The sequence below is a fragment of the Electrona antarctica genome (assembly GCF_951216825.1).
Source record: "Electrona antarctica genome assembly, contig: scaffold_137, whole genome shotgun sequence".
Taxonomy (NCBI): domain Eukaryota; kingdom Metazoa; phylum Chordata; class Actinopteri; order Myctophiformes; family Myctophidae; genus Electrona; species Electrona antarctica.
In genome coordinates this window covers 282501-301989 of record NW_027637516.1, presented here as the reverse complement: position 1 = coordinate 301989, position 19489 = coordinate 282501, and the positions used below count along the sequence as shown (strand labels likewise).

General features: G+C 44.5%; 1 long non-coding RNA gene across 1 annotated transcript; it reads left to right on the top strand.

Annotated features, from left to right (window-relative positions):
* The first annotated feature begins 2594 nt into the window (after window positions 1-2594).
* On the top strand, window positions 2595-3913 carry LOC306918878. The gene is made up of 3 exons (XR_013789425.1): window positions 2595-2774; window positions 3453-3683; window positions 3781-3913. It is a non-coding gene; the product is annotated as an uncharacterized lncRNA (long non-coding RNA).
* Window positions 3914-19489: the final 15576 nt, after the last annotated feature.

The window sequence follows — 19489 nt, the reverse complement described above, 5'->3', positions numbered from 1 at the left end:
GGTCAGACTTGCTCCCGTTGCTCAGAGAGAGAGAGAGAGAGAGAGAGAGAGAGAGAGAGAGAGAGAGAGAGAGAGAGAGAGAGAGAGAGGTTCAGCGGTAGAGTGGCCGTTAGAACAGCCGGTTCCCAGTTCGATCCCTGTGTCCTTGAGCAAGACTCTGATGAACCCCTAATTGCTCCCGATGTGCAGGTTGGTGCCTTGCATGGTTTCCTCCGCCATCGGTGTGTGATTGTGTGTGTGTGTGTGTGTGTGAATGGGTGAATGTAACGCACAATCTATATAAAGTGCTTTATATAAAAGCGATATATAAATGCACCATTTACCATTTACACAGTTGGTAACTGAACTAGAGTTGTTCCGATACCGATACTGGTATCGGTTACTTATGGGCTGATACCACCCTCAAGTACTCAGTACTCAGAATCTTCAAATAATTTGAAGGCTTTTACGCAGCCATCACATTGTGCAATCATCCTTCCTTACATTATCAACCATATTATTGACACAGACAAATTGTACTTGCTTGCTTTACGTTCACTGGGATCTGCTCTGTGACACTGGCAGTCCATTCATTCTATACGTTCACTGGGATCAGCTCTGTGACACTGGCAGTCCATTCATTCTATACGTTCACTGGGATCAGCTCTGTGACACTGGCAGTCCATTCATTCTATACGTTCACTGGGATCTGCTCTGTGACACTGGCAGTCCATCCATTCTATACGTTCACTGGGATCTGCTCTGTGACACTGGCAGTCCATTCATTCTATACGTTCACTGGGATCAGCTCTGTGACACTGGCAGTCCATTCATTCTATACGTTCACTGGGATCTGCTCTGTGACACTGGCAGTCCATTCATTCCCAGGGCCTACTGTAACTGGCTCTTTGGCAGGGCGTTTTGAAAGTGATTGGAAACACATGCACTCGCACGCACGCACGCACGCACGCACGCACGCACGCACGCACGCAGCGGCATCAAAGTGTGTGCAACGCCTCCCCTCCTCAAACCCGCAGCAGCAGCGGCGATGCCTTGTGATGTGTCGTCCCTCCCCCCCCCCCCCCCCCCGTCCAACATGTCAGTGGGCTCACACTAAGACACTTGACGTTTTCCAACTTATCGAATCATATCGGGTTACCCCCCCCCCCACCCCCCCATCGCTCGCTCGATGGGCTCGCCTCGCGTACGCACGCACTCACTCACTCACTCACTCACAGCACGCGCGCCGAGGTTGGGGTCATCGGGTGTGTTGAACAGCCTCTTAGTGGCTTAGTGGCTGTCACGGACCCCGGAGTGCTCTGACTCTGTGCCTCTGCGTCCCTCGGAGGGGGACAGATTGCAGCCGATATCTTTCGGCTCCCGTCACTTTCACCACCAGTTTTGCCGTTTCCTCGTCGTGTAGAAGTTGTATTCAAGTTGTCGTACGTATGCCAGCGCCGCTCGCCGGAAACAATTAGGGCTGCACAATTAATCGAACTATGATTACTCCCACAATTAAATTAACGCGCTCGTCCGATTACTGATATTCAAAATGTGTGATGCATCGGGAGCTTGTAGATTTTCGGCACGTGAACCTGTCGTACGACGAACCGTTAGTTAAAATGGGTGTCAAACTATAAGTGAGGTTCAGCAGGTTCATTCACAATCATCCATCATGCAGGTACAATGAAAGACCCATCGGAGTGAATGCAAACTTGGTCAGGTAATTGTAAAATTATAGCATATAGCATATAGCATATAGCATATAGCACAACATGAATGTGAAAGCAGTCGTGCGTCACGTGCAAACTCGTGCCGAAGTCGTAATAATCATTTTGGCCATAATAGTGCAGCCTACACACACTGTGAGCATGTAGAACGGCTACTTTCAGCAAGCAACGTCATACGACAAAAGTATCACTCCATTAACAGTTTGACGGCCGCTAATTGTTTAGTTCCACCGCGCGTAAAACGCTATACCCGACATTGTTTAATGCGTTTAATTCGCCGTTTTAAAATAATTAAAAAGAAACAGCGGATTTATCCGGGACCTGATGACGAGGCCGTCGAGGTATGATGACGAAACCGGAAATCAAGTCATCATCTGGGCTGCTAGGGCTTCTGGGAAATTGAGCTCAATGTAAGTGGACGGGGGGTTTGTTTGGACTACAATGCCTCCTGTAGCGCATTGTAATGGCCGCTGGTGCTGATGATCATAACGGATTTTCGTCGTTGAAAGCTGCAAATACTTCAGCGTATGCTCTAAAGGTAATAAAACAATCTCGGCAGCGTAGAATATTTGATTAAATAGCGGGTAACGAGTTTTATGGAGTCAAACTGTTAACAGTTTAAAGGTAAACATTCAGGTTAAACCCTACTCTTTAATTATATATAGTAAACATAGTTAGTATTTCATTTCAACATTTGTTTTGTCCATGTTACGCTGGAAATTCCACTCAGAAGGGTTCTAAAATGGCCACGCACGAATTACATGTATGCGCAAATCAAAATCCCTCAGAGCGCTGCCACTGGCGTGACGTCACACTAGGTGACGCTTCTTCGCCTCCCAATAGAAGCCAGTGTAGTTTGACTAGCGCGGACTTCAATATGGATGCTCAACAAGAGGATGGATTCAACAACAACAACAACAGAGACTATGACGGACCTGTACCTTATAACTTCGAACCTGTCAGACAACGTCGAGACGCTGCGGTCGAGGTGAGAGTACCCCGTTATCGCCAGGAGATGGAGGCATGGGCTGCCATCAACCACTGGCGAGTTGGAACGACAGATTGGTAAGTCCACTTTTATATGAAACTCCCGTCGTTACAGCCTATCTACGTGGCTGCCATGATCCATGAAATAATACTTTTACAACATTGCTAAATAAGCTACATTAAAAGTATGAGATGCATACCTCATGGCCTCCATTTTCACAAAGAAAGATAAAGTAGGCTACAAATCTAATGCTGTTGCTAACAGGATAGTAGCTGCGTGGTTGTTTTGGTTTCATATCAGTGGTTCCCAAAGTGGGATCCGGGGACCCCCAGGGGTCCTTGAGGGAGTTCCAGGGGGTCCCCATCTAAATGATAGTTTGGAACCAAATGGACCCCTATGGGTCTGTAACTTGAACAAATGGAACCAAAACTCCCTCAGGGGTCCTTGAGGGAGTTCCAGGGGGTCCTCAGCTAAATGATAGAAGAGCCGTACAAATCTTCTCTTATGAGGGTCCCTTTCCAAATGGGGGTCCGCAAGCCAATACGTGCCAATTTGAGGGTGCTTGACATGAAAAAGTTTGGGACCCACTGGGCTATATAGCCTAAAAATAACTGATTCTCAGCCTCTTCATTTCAAGGACCCCCAGTTTGATCTGATTTTATTTTCGTGTCCTGCACAGTAAGTCTACATGTCAGCAGTAGATCAAACTTGTGCAGTGAGGTGACCTTTTATTTTTTCTGTCTGTTTGAATTCAGGTGCACCTGTGGAAAGTGCGGGCCTATGACCTCAGCTCTCGAAAGTGTGTGCTGCAGAGAGAGAGAGCCGTTCTGGAAGTTGGTGGAGGACTTACAGCCCAGACCCGACAACATCTCTTGCCTCACACAACACCCTGGATTTGAAGGCAGCTGTCTAAATCCCTTTGTGTTGCGTATTGCATATCTTGCCTTCCGCCAGGACCATGGGCCACTCAACCTCAGCACATTTGAGTAAGTTGTACAATATGAAATGAACAGGACTACTGCCGTTCTATGACACCTGAATGTACCCTTGCCAAATTAATAAAGCAGAATCTCTCTCTTACAGCCAATACCGTTACACAGCATACCGGCAGATGACCCGCTGGGCTTATGGCATACTTGGTCGGCACAATAGGAAGGTCTTACCTGCCTGTGTTGTCCACACCATAAGGAACCAGTTTCCAGAAGAATCTGGAACCTACCGGGGCTTTTTATGGCCAGACTTGGACGTTGAACATGAATAAAATTATTTAATTTAATTGACAGTATTCATGTTTTTCTTGTTTAAATGCAAAACATTTGGTCGTTTTCTGAAAAACCTGTGTTTCTATGTCAGTTGTTCTCAAACATTTTCATGTCAAGGAACCCAAAGAATATATGTAATTGGCTGCCGACCCCCATCCGTAAAACAGTATATATATATATGTATATGTGTAGTATCAATAGGGGAAACCAAACGCAAGACGAACTGAGTTGAAGAAAACATTTATTGTGACGGACACACAGGACAACTAGTCCTTGGGCCTACACTCCGGGATGTCTGACATCCAGGAGTGATGAAATGTGTGATAGCAGTTTCAGAAGGGAAGCTGAATATGATTTTAGGGGTATAATCTGATTATGCAAAACCATATAATTCAGTGTTGTCTAAACTCAAATGATTCACTTTTATGCACATTTCTGATGTTTGTACCATGGATGAACATGACCAACATCATAATATAACAACAGACATGCTGAATTATACTTGGCAAATCGACAATAGCTGCCTCTCTGAAACAGGGTACATCTTTAGAATCATGAGTGATACTTTTTATGGGTTTGAGGATGTAGAAACCATTTATACATAGAATCATGAGTGATACTTTTTATGGGTTTGAGGATGTAGAAACCATTTATACATAGAATCATGAGTGATACTTTTTATGGGTTTGAGGATGTAGAAACCATTTATACATTACAGTCAGGAACTCTCAAACTCAAGGTTGTATACCCCCAGCACACGACATGTAAGGAAAACATGTAATAAACGAATAAATGAGGACCACAAAACTAGACTTAACTTAGAGATAGCATTAGGGATGCACAATATTGTTTTTTTGCAAACGATACCGATAGATAACTTCTTGCTTCTCAAGACCGATACTAATAACCGATAATAAAGAAAGACACAGACATAAAAAAAGACATGCTAGTGATTAACGGTACATGTAACACAGCTTTGACCTAAGCCAGGGTTTTCCAAAGTGTGGCCCACGGGCAAAATGCGGCCCAGGGAAGGATTTTATGCGTACCTGAATTGTATTTTGAACGGCTCACCCAACAGTATGGGACATTTTTACATTGAACTTTTTTATTCACCTGGGCATTTCTCAGATATAATTTTGCAGGATTCCTTGTTGTCTCATTCTGAAGGGGTCAAAGAAAGTCTATTTTATTTCATTTTTAATAATTATAATTATCGTGCATCCCTAGATAGCATACCACGCACACTATTGTTACTTCTGGAGATACTGATGAAATGTTTCTGTTTAGCATTCCAAAAACACATGCCTTGTCCCATCTATCAGAAGCGTGGTACACAAAACTGCACGGTTTGTGGCCTTGGTTTGGGAGAAAACCTTTCTGGTTGCGCTACACACATTTACAGGATATGACACTGAGTGCCTTTGCTGGTCATGGAAATCTGAATGCACTGAGAAAAAACAGATTATCAGGAGACATTCAAACAACTTGGCCAGACTTGGGATGTTTCAACAGAGCTCTTTGACCAAGTGCAGCAGCTCACTACCTGTACCTGTCTGGGACCACCTCCAGTGACGTGAATGAGATCCGCTACCAGCTTTTCTGTGCCAGGAGAGGGGAGGCTGATTCCAGTCAACTCCCACCATGTAGAGAATGTCTATTTCTCCATGCCCAATGTGCCAATACCAGACTCTAATATGGAGATGCTCTCTGCATACTCACCCATCTGTACCAGATCCCATACAGAATGGATGGACAACTGTTGATGGTGGACAGTTAGCAATTCAGTGGATGCACACGACGTGGATGCACCAGATGTAGTCCTTGAGTTTTTGGCCTGTAAATGTGCACGAGTATGCAAGCTTCCTAACTGCAGTTGTCTCAGCAATGCATGGATTGAGATGTACAGACCTCTGCAAACTCCAGAATGGCAACAATATCCGATAATGAGGCATCTGGCCTATGGACTAAACTGAGCTAGTACTCATTGTGGCCAGAAGCAAAGCGGGACTTCTGTGTCAGGTACTGAGCAACAGCTTCCGCCTTGACCACCTGCTGGAAGGTACTTGCAACCGGGGCAGGTGCAGCTCCAGCCAAACGTTTACTGAAGGCTCTCAGGGCAGAAGGATTTCTGGCATATTGCTCCTTCAAAGAGGCCATCAAATCAAATGCATAGTCTGGAAAGAAGAGAATAATATATTACAGGGGTTCGGGTCTCAGCAGCACCTGTACTTGCCCGCTGGGCAAGTACAGGTCATGTTGTACTTGCCCATCGTCCATTATAAAGTTACAGTTACAATTTGAATTACTGTTCAATTTAACTTTTTTCCCCCTACTTTCTGGGGCTGTGATAAAGAATGTCATACCTCAATTTCTATGCAAAATACCAACATATGTATGAATATGACTGTAGGTTCACACACGTATAAGTGTAGGAACAGTGAAAACGGCACATTGTAGGTAAACAGTTCTTTATTTTACATTCTACAGACCAGAAGACTTGTGTTGTATAGACAACAAGCATGTGACCCTGTCAGGCAACCTGAAAGCAATACCTGCCTGAACGCATGATACTGTATATTGAAACATTATAAAAGCGTAGCAGTATTTCCAAATAGTTGACATCTCCAACTTAATTAGTAATTGAACACAAACCATAAGATGGCTTCTCTTTGATGGGATGAACAACATATTCCCCTTTACGGAACCTAGGGTAGGCCACTGAGTGGCGTGGCACGCCATCAGCTGTAGTGGCCTGTGTTCTGTTCCCGTTGTGGTTGTAATGCATAGCTGCTAACAGGAGCCTACGGAAAGGAGCATATTATAATTATTAATGTCAAATGAGGATGAAAACAGTTACCAGTCCTTGCAAGGTGCCAGCCAAAATAAACACTGTAGAATAAAAGAGTCGTCACACCCTCTTCATTCATAATACATTTACTTTATCATCCTGCAATTTCAATATAATGTAATTTCACATAAATTCTATTAGAACACTGGCCCTTGATAGCCAGACTGTACCTGCTATGCATTCCAAGATACGAGAAGCCCGTATGCTTAGGGCAGAACTTCAGCATCAAAGAGTGGAACGCCTCGAGTGAGTAGGTTTGGTTGTTGGGTGATAGCTGCCGTACATCCTTGATGAACATTTTTTTAGTGACAAGATCTTCCAGTTTAACAACTGCTGTTGAACCTGCACACAAACATCACATCAACCGATGTTTCAATCTCTTCCTGATCATATGCTTATTTTGTACAACGTTTTGAAAAGGTTATTCAGACCACCAACTAACAAACATCACGAAAACGTGAATTTGTGTACATTTGTGGGCGAGAAAATACCTGGCTCGAGCCACTCCTTGTTTCTGTCCTCTCCTTCCAAGTCGCCATGCTGACAGACGGGGAATGCAGGGGTGTCATCATGCACATGTATATCTTGTACATGATTGACAAGGCTCCTCCACTTTGCCTCCATCATGTCCGCATTGCCACTGGGAGTAGAAGCAGCAGTCCAGTACAGGTGGTTCACCAAGGAAGGCTTCCAAAGGCTCACAGCCATGCTCTCTGGATAGGGCATCCAACTGCTTATTTAGGGCTGTTGAGACAGACAGACAGACAGACAAAATAATTCCATGAACTACTGTGATGCAATGTTTTCTCTTGACTTCCTTGTAGATATATGCATTTTCAAGGACAAATTACATTTCTTACATTTGCCAATATGCCAGATGTCAAAGAAGTGTTGAGTTCCTTCTTTGCACAGCTCATCTCTCACCCATTTTGCGACCTGCAGAATAGAATGAATTATACTGATACATGGCAGAATCTATGAGTTAACTAACCCTCTAGTAAAATTTAAATGAATTCACATTCAAATATTTATCATCATACAGTGTGTGTGTGTGTGTCTGTCTTGTACCTGTCGGTTTCTGTTTGTGACAAGGACTGCAACTTTCAAGTCGTGTTCCTTCAGAAACTTGATGCTGCGTTGCAAGCCCTCTATCTCACACCAGTTGCTGTTGCGAACTTCTGAACTCTGGAGCACAATCAGACAAACACAACAAACCTAAACAAAAGGTGACATGCTGAAGAAGGAAGAATATAGCCACATAGATATGTCAGAAAGTATAAATAAAAATGAGGCATGAATTACATCAGACCTGCACAAGCTGAAGGTCAACTACTTTATTCAGCCGGTCATCAATAAGGGAGTATGTGCCATACTTTGCACAGTGCCCTGGACTGTCCGATCTGTAAAAAGCACAAGACAAGAGCAAAACCTGTTGTCATGCTTTCAAATGATGGATACATTCCAAAATGATGTACTCTAATCATGAATATTACTCATGAGCATGCTAACCAACCTGCAGTCTCCAGCCAAAATCAAGCCTCCGTCCATCTCCTTCAACTCACTGAAGATACTGGCTTGCTGGCTCTGCCAGGCCTGGATGATGGTGGGAATGGTGTAATAGCGCTGATGGCGGAAGTAGGTGTTTGGACTTGTGCACTGTAGTCCGAATAGCTGCAGCATTCTAAATGTTTGTTGTGGCATACAACCTGCGAAATGAATAGCACCACTCAGCTGCAGGTTGCATGCAGGCATATTTCTGTGCAGCATTGGCTGGTTTTGCCAAAGCCTCTTGAACCCACATGCTGAACAGACCTAGGGGAATATATTCAAATGATCAGTGTTGTGCTGTACTCTTATGGCTGAGGAATAAAGTGAGAAAACAGGTTTTTGAAGAAGGAAAAAAACATGCCACCGTAACTTTCTACAGGACTTACCTGTTGGATTTTCAAAAATGTCCCCTCCTGTCTCTGTATGATGCCCTGTGTGGCCTCACAGCAGCTCGGACAAGTAGCAAACAGCGTCATGAGTTGGCTGTGACACACTATGTGTAAATAAGAAATCATAATAAAAAGCAAAGTTTAAGACTGAACAATCGGTATCCTGAGATTCATGGCATGAACAGATTAGTGTAAATGTGTCTTACCAAGGGGCAGACGGTGGTTCTGGGTCTGGCGTGTCATCAGAGCTCTCAGAAAAGAGCTCGTCTTCAAGCTCTGGAACCCAATTTTCATCACCTTGCTTTGGTGCTGAAATGATTAGTCGATTCATCGATTAATTGATCAACATAATTAACACATTCTGATTTTACAAGCAATTCATCAACAATTGATAGCTTAAAATCAATAATACTACCCTACCTGACTCGCTGTCACTCTGAGAAATGGTGCATTGGCTCTGCTGACTACACAACGGACTACCCACAAAACTTGAAATGTCGGTCTGCGTTTCAACCGACACCATTTTGGGGGCTGCCTGTGTTCCTAAGGACAGCAGTTGGGGGATTACCTGGATGCCTGTAGAAAACAAGAGATATAATAACCATCTCTACAAAGGCATTGTTGTCTAAAACATGCAAAGCAAATGAAAACCTACCCAAAGAACGGTGTGGTCTCCGGAACATGTACTGAGTTGCCTTGTGTGCTGCAGATTCCTCAGAGGGTGGAAGAGAGGGTTCAGCAGCAGATGACTGACCTGCATCTTCCTCCTCCTGATCCTCTTCCTCCTCATGCATCATAGGCTCCTCTGGCATGTCAGGAGTTGCACAGAGGCTTTGAAGCGTCTGTTGTAAAACAATAAGAAAATCACACCATGTGAAGTGAGGGGCACTCTTATCATCAGACATCAATCACAACACTTTCCTGCCCTCACTTTTTGAGTGGTGCAAACTACTCCAACAACCAGCTTTGTCTGTATGTGTCTGTGTATGTGTGTACCTGTATGTGGGGCCACGTACAGATGAGCATGGTTGCTATGGTTAGTGTGTGTAGTGACGTAGTGTGTGAACAGTTGCACCACTCAGTTCACACGGGTGTGATTTTTTTCTTCAATATGTACTTGGGGTGATCAGCCGATCACAATTTGTGTCCTCACTTTTGTCTTCAATGTTTGTTTTTACACAAACACAGAAAGTTGGACATAGGGGGGAAAAAGTGGGGTTCCATGTATGTCTATTTTTTTGTTTTCCCCCAATTGCTCTATAATTCTGTATTGCTATATCAAGTCAATACTGTGTGAGGTATCAACTGGAGTTCAAATATTGATGTTGATATTCTGGCATGGAAAAAATAAAGATGGCTGATGACATCGAATTACTTCAAATTACACCTAACTATTATCATTACACCAAACAACTATCCTATTGAACCTAGAATGTTGATGTTGGTGCATATGCATGTCTGTTATTATGAATGAGTAATCTATAAAAAAGAAACTTATTGGAGTAAATCTTATGATATTTCACAAAATGAGACTACAGTAAATATAGCAATAACAATTACTACACAGCAATTATGGGAAAAGACAGACACAATTTTGGCCAAAATATATATTTTTCTTCAATCTTGTTTCTTGACACTTGAACCAAAACTGTTCTATAGACCATTATCTACAAATTAGAATTGAAACAAACTTTGACATGAATTGTAAATGACTGAGTGTTCAGGGACCCACCAATTTGTAACATTTTGCACGAGTCTGCAAATAGTTCACATACTTTGCATGATACGAACTGTACATAGATAGGATATCACATTGCCCAGTGCATGGTTCCCAAACTTTTTCATGTCAAGGACCCCCAAATTGACATTAATTAGCTTGCAGACCCCCATTTGAAAACATATGCCAGGGACCCCCATAAGAGAACATTTTTACAGCTCTAGCAGTGATTCTCAACCAGTTTAATTTCAAGGACCCCCAGTTTGACATGCATTAGTCTACCGACCCCCATTTAATGGCATTTATATCTCTGGGACCCCAATGATATATTGTAAAATCAATGTTAATTTAACTCTGAGAGTGTACACTGTCACTCTGAGTTACAGACCCATAAGGGTCCATTTGGTTCCTAACTATGAATTAGCTGGGGACCCCTGGAACTGCCTCAAGGTCCCTTAGGGGTCCCCGGACCCCACTTTTGGAACTACTGACATAGCCTAGCCTACAGCTAGCTGCTCATATCACCCACCAACATTTTTACACAAACTTTTCAGGGAAGTAGTTTTGTATATCCCCTTGTTTTGGCATTGTGGCTATATTATCACCATAGTTGGAACATCTCTTTCAACACGTGGAGTGTACTCATCCACAGCCCAGTACGCTGACAGTGTTTTCGTCCAAATAACTAGTCTAGCATTGAACAAAACATACTCTCTCCCAATGCCTTATTCGGCGTGGTAGAGACAATAACAGCCTGCTAACTAATGCTAGCGTCAAAGGGATTAGTTTACAGTCACGTTGACACTTACCCGAGACAGCCCAAGTTTGCGTACCGCCGTAGATCCTCGTGCAGCAGCAGCAGCTTGACCAGGAGGTGACTGGATCGAAGGTACAGCACCAGAAATAAGTCTCACACGATCCAATGACCTGAATCCCATTCGATGCTCCATGACATCTCCTTGTACAGAGTCCTCGTCTTTGAAATGCGCGCTACACAGAACCGAGTGCACTTTCACACATGACGCTGTAAAATCTGCTCTCTTTACCTGCACGAACCTCACCCATGCCCGGAAGGCCGGCGTGCCTTTCTTTGGGAAGGAATGAGTTTTGTGCCCAGATAGGTTGGAATTAGAACACCCAGCAAAAACACAAACGTTCACCATGTTTCTTGTTTGTTTCACCCTACTCTCCAAGAGAACCACGCTGTGAAAAAAACAACAACAAACCGGATAGGCAAACAAGAAGAGAACAAGGCGCCAGTTACCTGTACTATCAGGCAGCGCCCTCTGCTGCGGGGGACCTAATCTTACGTCATGAGCGTGCACGCTCATGAAAAGGGATTTTGATATGCGCGTTCATGGACGGCCAACTCGGGCCGAGAAAAAGTGCGACAACATCGCTAAAACTGGTTCAATTTTAATAATTTTTCGTTATCTTCATGATAACACTATTGCCCTTGGCCCACATTGTTTATAAATACAAAATACAACCTGAAGGCTGTCCTTTAAGGGCCCCAGGCGGAGATCACCGTCAAGTTCAAGTTCACGGTCAGTTGCCCGAGACGGAGATTGATAAATAGGACGGAGATTAATGATATCAAAACCGGTCGCATTGCTCCACAGCCTAGGAGCACTTGTTGCCCAATCCTCGGTGTTGCACAACAGTGACACGTCATCGAAAATGTTCCCTGCCTGTTTAGCGGACGAAAACGAAAATCTTAAAACGTTCATAACTCGCAATCTAAATCATCACGTCTAATTATGAAAAAAGATCCTGTGTTAGACGGCGCTCCGTGGTCCAGTCGCTAGTCGCGATAGATTTATTCTTACCTCTCGTTGTTGTCGATCGACTCTAGAGTGGTGTGGCTATTGTTAGCTGCACAGACATTCACAACAACTTCCGGTCCGCCGGTAAAAGTGGTCCGGGCGCTATAAATGATGGGCACATTTTATTAATGGATTAAATAGGCCCGGGCCCTCAAGGTGTTAATCAGGCTTTGCTTTCGCCACCTCTCTCTCTCTCCGCTGATTCTTACGAAAGACATCCGTTCAAGAACTGGAGCACAATATCAAGACCTGCGATACAATGTTTGAAAAGAGTTCAGAAATATAGTTAGCACTCACCCGGCAACCAAATTCTGGAAGAAAAGGGACGGAATCCCGATGGGGGAAGGTCACAGATCGGGGCTAAAAGTCCATTATTGGCCAAGTGAGATATATTTGTGTCCGGCGGACATGTCATGCACAAGTTCACATGGACCCGTATAAGGGTCCATTTGGTTCTATGTTTCATGGCTGGATTGGCTGCCCAGTGTCCAGCACGTCCCTTCCTTGACTTGTCTACGTGACATTTGAAAATGGGACTCAAACAGGACGATAGCCAGACCGATCAGCAAAGTATTAAAAAACAGAGAACACTGGACGAGCGTCTCCGTCTGAATTCCTGTCTACCAAAAAGGTTTATTATAAGGCTAATAAGTAGAAGTAGAACGAGAAGGCCAACACAAACAAACACACACAAAATTGAGAAACAACTTTCATTAAAAGAAAATGTTCTGAGGTTCTGAGAACAAGGAGAAGAATTTACATTTCAGTCTAAACCGGCTTGAGTGAGTGAAAACCACTCCTTTCCATTTCCATCTAGGTTGAGAATTTCCTCGACACAAAAAGCTATTAGTGAAAAAAAAAACCCAAAGAATGCGTTTACCAAAAGAAAAGCGCTCGACTGGTCGCAACAATTCTCTGCTCAAATCAACCGAAAAAATATTTAGGGGGAAAATACACTGGCTTCTCCTCCTTAGCCTATCACATGACATTGCCGTACACTTCTTGACGTCATTGAGCTCATTTCCACAGCCCAGTAGCCCCCCAGCCCTCCCTCTTACGTCTTACCCCCCTGAAATGTAATTTGGAATACACCTTAGAAACTCTCCCGTCACGGGGCCAAACAGATGCTAGCCATCTCGTCCTCTCATGTGAGTGAGGGTTGGTATAAAAAAAACGCAGAAATGGAGAGAATGGGTGAAGAGCCACAGCAGAATGTCAATCAAAATGCACAGTGGCTGTTCAGTAATGTCAGTGGTGTAAATATATTTACTTAAAGGAGAATTTCGGACTAGAAGGCTTTCTTACCTTTATTTGTAGTTGTTACGTCCCCTGCACCAAAGAGGTCCAGGTGTTATTTTGTGCAAAAGCGCAAATTATTTTGGGGGGTCCCCAAATTATTTTCTTTTTTTTTTGCAACTGAATGGCTGGAAAAGGGAAATTAAGAGTTTACATACAGTAGTACACACATAGTGCATGCATAAACCTTCCTTAATGATTATATCTGGTTTCAGTATTCATTCATGATATATTTTCTCTATTATTAAGGTTATTTTTGCAGTCAGTTTGTATTGGTGTTGGGGAGGGGGGCGTGAGACATGGCCAAAGCATTTCTGGGGGTCCCCAGCCAAAAACGTTGAGAACCCCTGCATTAGGCTATGGACCCCCCATTTAATGGCATTTCTATCTCTGGGACCCCCAATTTATATTGTAAAGTTAGTTAGAGTTACTTTAACTCTGAAAGTGTGCAAATGGGGGTGCATTTGGTTCCATTTGTACACTCTCAGAGTTACAGATACATGGGTCCATTTGGTTCCTATAACTATATCCATCATAGCATGGGGGACCCCCTGGAACTCTCTGAAGGACCCCTTGGGGGTCCCCGGACCCCACTTTGCAAGAACCTGTGCCCTAGAGCAGTGGTTCCCAAAGTGGGGTCCGGGGACCCCTAGGGTTACTTGAGGGAGTTCCAGGGGGTATACCTAGCTCAATTAGAGATAGTTAGGAACCAAATGGACCCTTATGGGTCTGTAACTCAGAGAGTGTACAAATTCCATTTGTACACTCTCAGAGTTAAATTAGCAGTGGTTTTACAATATCATGGGGTACCAGAGATTGAAATGCCATTAAATCGGGGGTCCGTAGCATAATGCGTATAACCATGAAATGAATATGTTTCGGAATCACTGCTAGAGCTGTATACAAATCCTCCCTTATCGGGGTCACTGCAGGCATAATGTTTTCAAATGGGGGTCCGTGGCCTAATAAATGTTGATTTGGGGGTCCTTGACACGAAAAGGTTTGGGAACCACTGCCCTAGAGCGCTGGATATACTTCATATATATCGGCGAGGAATAATAGGAAACACCTGATAGCCGAGAAGAAGCATTCCTCATAGTCCACTCCACAACAACAGCTTGGGGTGCCAGAAGAAGCATTCCTTATAGTCCACTCCACAACAACAGCTTGGGGTGCCATGAAGAACCTCCCGAAGAATGTCGGACGGTAGTCCTTCCCAAAGTACTTTGTCTCGTTTTCGACCGACCGCGGACGTTTTGTGATCCGCCGGGCCTCATGCTGCATGCTGGCACAGTCACCTATAACAAGAAGACACAGACACGCTGAAACACTTACGGGGAATAATTGTGCCGTGTTTTAACAGCTGGGTGGATGGAGGAGGGGGGGCCGGGGGGAGGGGGGGCTGTGTTTTTTTTGGACCAATCAGGGAACGAGGAGACAAATGAGAGCGACCCCGCTGCACTCTATGCTATCTCAGTCTCGGTTAGCCAATCGGCAATGACGAGGGAGCGTCCATCCACTTTATGCATCCATCTTATCTATCTATCTATCTATCTATCTATCTATCTATCTATCTATCTATCTATCTATCTATCTATCTATCTATCTATCTATCTATCTATCTATCTATCCATCCATCCATCCATCCATCCATCCATCCATCCATCCATCCATCCATCCATCCATCCATCCATCCATCCATCCATCCATCCATCCATCCATCCATCCACCTACTGTATAGGCAGGGGGGGGGGTCTCCTTCCAGGGGGATGTGCATCGAGGACCTCCCTATAGGGAGACGCTCGAGAGGCATCCTAACTACCTAAGCTTGGTACCAGAGCATCCAAGTCACACTTCCGAGGCGAAAAACCACTTGACAAGGGGAGATGTCGCACTTATGACCCACAGGCACATCTGACTATACCCGTTAACCTAACGCGTATAGTCAGGTCTCCATGAACCGATGCCGCATGCAAGTTATGCAAGCGACAATAAACAGTTTTGTCGGCCTGGGCCATAGCTCAGTTGTCCAGGCACCTTGGCTGGTAATCCAGTCTGGCAGTGTGCCGCGGGTTCGACTCCCGATCCCGACGGCCTTTACTGCATGTCATCCCCCCATCTCTCTCCCCATTTCCTGTCAGCCTACTGTCTGTCCCTCCATAAAAAATATATAAAATAAAGAGTTTTGTCGGTCATTATTGAGAATGGAGCACTCGGTGGCGCTGTGGTATATCAAGTACCTGCCCACCAACGTTGAGTGGGACAAAAATGCCCACCACAACCAGCACGCAGATAGCAGAAACTCTACCGCCCGCTCCGTCGAGAACAACATAAATGATACTGTATACAAACCAACAGACAACTACACAACCCTTTGTTGCTCTCACAAGAATGCTGGCAAAAGGATTCAAGATAGAAGAGGGTTTATTTGTCACTCAATTTGCCTGCCTGCCTGCCTGTCAAAAAAAAATATATATATTTATTGTTGAATCAAATCATAACTTGAGCGCCCCCCTACGGTCGCGGCCCACCGGTAATATGACCGGTACGTCCTGTGGCCAGTCCACCCCTGGTCCAGGGGTTCCAATCCACCGCGGTGCATGCATGGCCAAGTGTCTTATATATGAACACAGTTGGACCGCGGGGGATATTTGTCAGATATTTGTTGAATTTCCAGATCAGTGAAGTTCTGGTACCCTTTGCGACCACCAAATATGTACAGCTCTCCATTGTAGGTAAAGGCTGAATGCTCCCAGCGTTCTTCTGGAAGAAGCTGTGCAGAAGGTGTTCTCAGCCAGAGGTTGGTCTCTGTGTCAAACACTCTGAGGATATTGTTGCAGGCGGCGGCTCCTACCCCAAATACAAACATATTTGCCCCGATGATGGTGGCAGAGTGGTGTGATGAAGCAGGAGGTGGAGTGCCTCTGGTGTTAATTAAAGTCCAGAGGCATGAATTAGCTTGGATATCCATTGTCTGCTGTTCTTATAGCTCCTCGAGCCCACCCTGTTTCTTCAGGAACAGTATTTCCTACTTCCTGTTGCTGCTGTTAGTCATGGCTGCCAGTTCCCACCTGATGTTGTGTGGGAGTCCAGACTGCTTCAGATTGTGCTGAATAACCGCTAGTTTGCACAACGTCTTAAGACTAGGATTTAAGTCCAAGACATGCAGTTCATCAGGTCTGTCCAATGATCCAAAGAGGATGATGCGATCTCCCACCATGCAACAGCACATCTTATATGTTGAACATGGGCCATTCCCTCTGGGCTCAACTTTCTTCCAGAGGGTCTCTGGACTGAATTTCCACAGATCAGTGAAGTTCTGGTTCAAATTGTGACCACCAAATATGTACAGATCTCCATTGTAGGTAAAGGCTGAATGACACCTGCGTTCTTCAGGAAGAAGCTGTGCAGAAGGTGTTCTCAGCCAGAGGTTGGTCTCTGTGTCAAACACTCTGAGGATGTTGTTACCGTTGGTGGCTCCTCCCCCAAATACAAACATCCTTGTCCCAATGATGGTGGCAGAGTGGTGTGATAAAGCAGGAGGTGGAGTGCCTCTGCTGTTAATTAAAGACCAGACCATTGTGGTAGTGTCCATCTTGTATATGTCATTATAGTCTCCAGTCCCAAGTCTCCATCCTCCATGGATAAACATGACCGTCCCACTGTGTTGAAGACGTGAACACCAAACTGATCCTTGTTGACGTCACAGCACCCTCGAAATGAGTAGACTTTGTCTCCCACGGCAACAGGAGCCTGTCTGTGTTCATTAGGTCCTCTGTTCAGATGCAGCGTCCAGCAGAACATTTCTCACAAACAGCTCCTCCGGGGATCAAAGACAATTCCTCAAATGCTTCTCTGTGAATTAATGGCATGCTATTGTGTGCACTGGCACTTATATTGGTTCAGTGGTGGAAACATCATAAACATTGTGGCCAATCAAAGGGCCGGTGGCTGTTGCAGTCCCTAATATGGCAAACTGATCAGAGTGACGTCATCAGAAGGCCAACAACCTCCTAACTTCACCCTCACACAGCCCAGTGGGCCCACCCACCTTGAACAACAGCCAATATCCTGACCTCACACAGCCCAGTGGGCCCACCCACCTTGAACAACAGCCAATCTAGCGCATTGTTGCTGTTTTACACAACATTGCACTTTTCAGCTGCCTTCTCACTAACAATAAAACACTAATCTTTTTAGACACCATTTATTTCATTTGGAGTAGCAGGGAAAATTCCAGTGGAGCTAAAACAAAATAAATAAAAACATTTTTTAAGGGGCCCCTGGTGCCCATGGGCCCCTGGGCAGTGGCACGTGCCCAAAGTGCCCATATGGTAGATCCGGCCCTGCCTGGAATATGTTAGTGTTGGTCTGGTTTTAGTCGACTAAATATCATAAGATCTTAGTCGACTAAATCTACAGTTGATTTAGGTGACTGTGAGCTTGATCTGCTTGTAGATCTGCTAGATCTGCTATACTAAAATCTTATGACATTTAGTCGACTGAAACTAGACTAACACTAAAACATTCCAGGTAACTAAAATGTGACTAGAAAAACTAAATGAAAACTATTCTATTCTAGGGCCGGCCGCTGCAAAGGCCCGGTCACCTCTGGTCTTTCAGTTAGTTATGAGATTATAGTCAAAAGCAATTTGTTAGCTGACCTAAGGGGTCTGGTTGGGACGTACGGATAGGTACGTGGGGGCGAGTCCATTTAAGGTTTTAAATAGTGGTGCAACTTCGTGTGGGGGTCCCCGCAACTCCTAGGCCCACAGGAATGCGCCCCGGGGTGCCGCCGGCCCGGTTCTGGCGAGCTGCCCCGTGTCCGAAACTTTCAATGAAATGAAATGAAACTATACCGTTTTGTAAAAAAACGACCTCTCCTCTCCTGCACAAACTCTTGTGGCCACGACTACAGTTATACAGGAACCAAAGATGCTCCGTCCGGTATACCTTTTTTTTTGGACCCGAACCGACCGAAACCATCTGCTGCTCATTTGGGTCAGCCGGCTCCTCGTCGTCCGTCTGTCTGCCAAGAACAGCCGACAAGACACATCATCATAACAAGCGAGCGGAAGAATGCGAGACGGCGTGAATCAACTTTACGTGTTGTTTCATGAGACACACGTGTGTCAACATGACAGATAACCCACTGAGTGTCAACAATGATAGATAACCCATACCGAGCTGTGAAATATCTGAGCCACTGGATGTCCCGCATGTCGCTTTTTCCTCAGTGCTGGGAGAAAAAGTTACTTAAGTAAAAGTATCAATACTGCAATATAGAAATACTCCGTTACAAATGTACTTGAAAGTACCAAAGATAATAGTACTCAGTGTGCAGAATGTCCCTTTTCGAGTTTTCAAATGTAAAAAAATAAATAAATTAATAATAATAATCATTTGAGAATAGCTCGCATTGTGAGCTTGTAGATCGGCTATTTTTGAATGGCCGAAATGTATATAGGGCTGAAGTGCATGGTTAATGTGGTTCTGTAATAATAATCAGAATCTACAAAGTAACTAAAGTTTTCAAATACATGTACCATATTTGCCTCTGAGATGAGGTAGAAGTACTGGAGATTGGAGTAAAGTAAAATGCCTCATAATTGTATTGTACTTACACCGTAGTTATACTTGAGCAGATCGACAAGCCCAAAACACGGCACAAAGCCACACGTTTTGAACTTTTAGATCTGCTACTTTTGGTGTGTTTTTTTTGTTTGTTTTTAAGGGGCGGCGGTGGATCAGGGGTAGAGTGGCCGGATTGTAACCGCGAGGTTCCCAGTTCGAACCCCGGGCTCCCTCCAGAGTTAGGCCTCACTCAGACCTTTACTGCATTGCTGTATGCTTGTTGGATGAAAGTTGTGTAGTGTCATGGCCGCCCCAATGCATTTCCAATG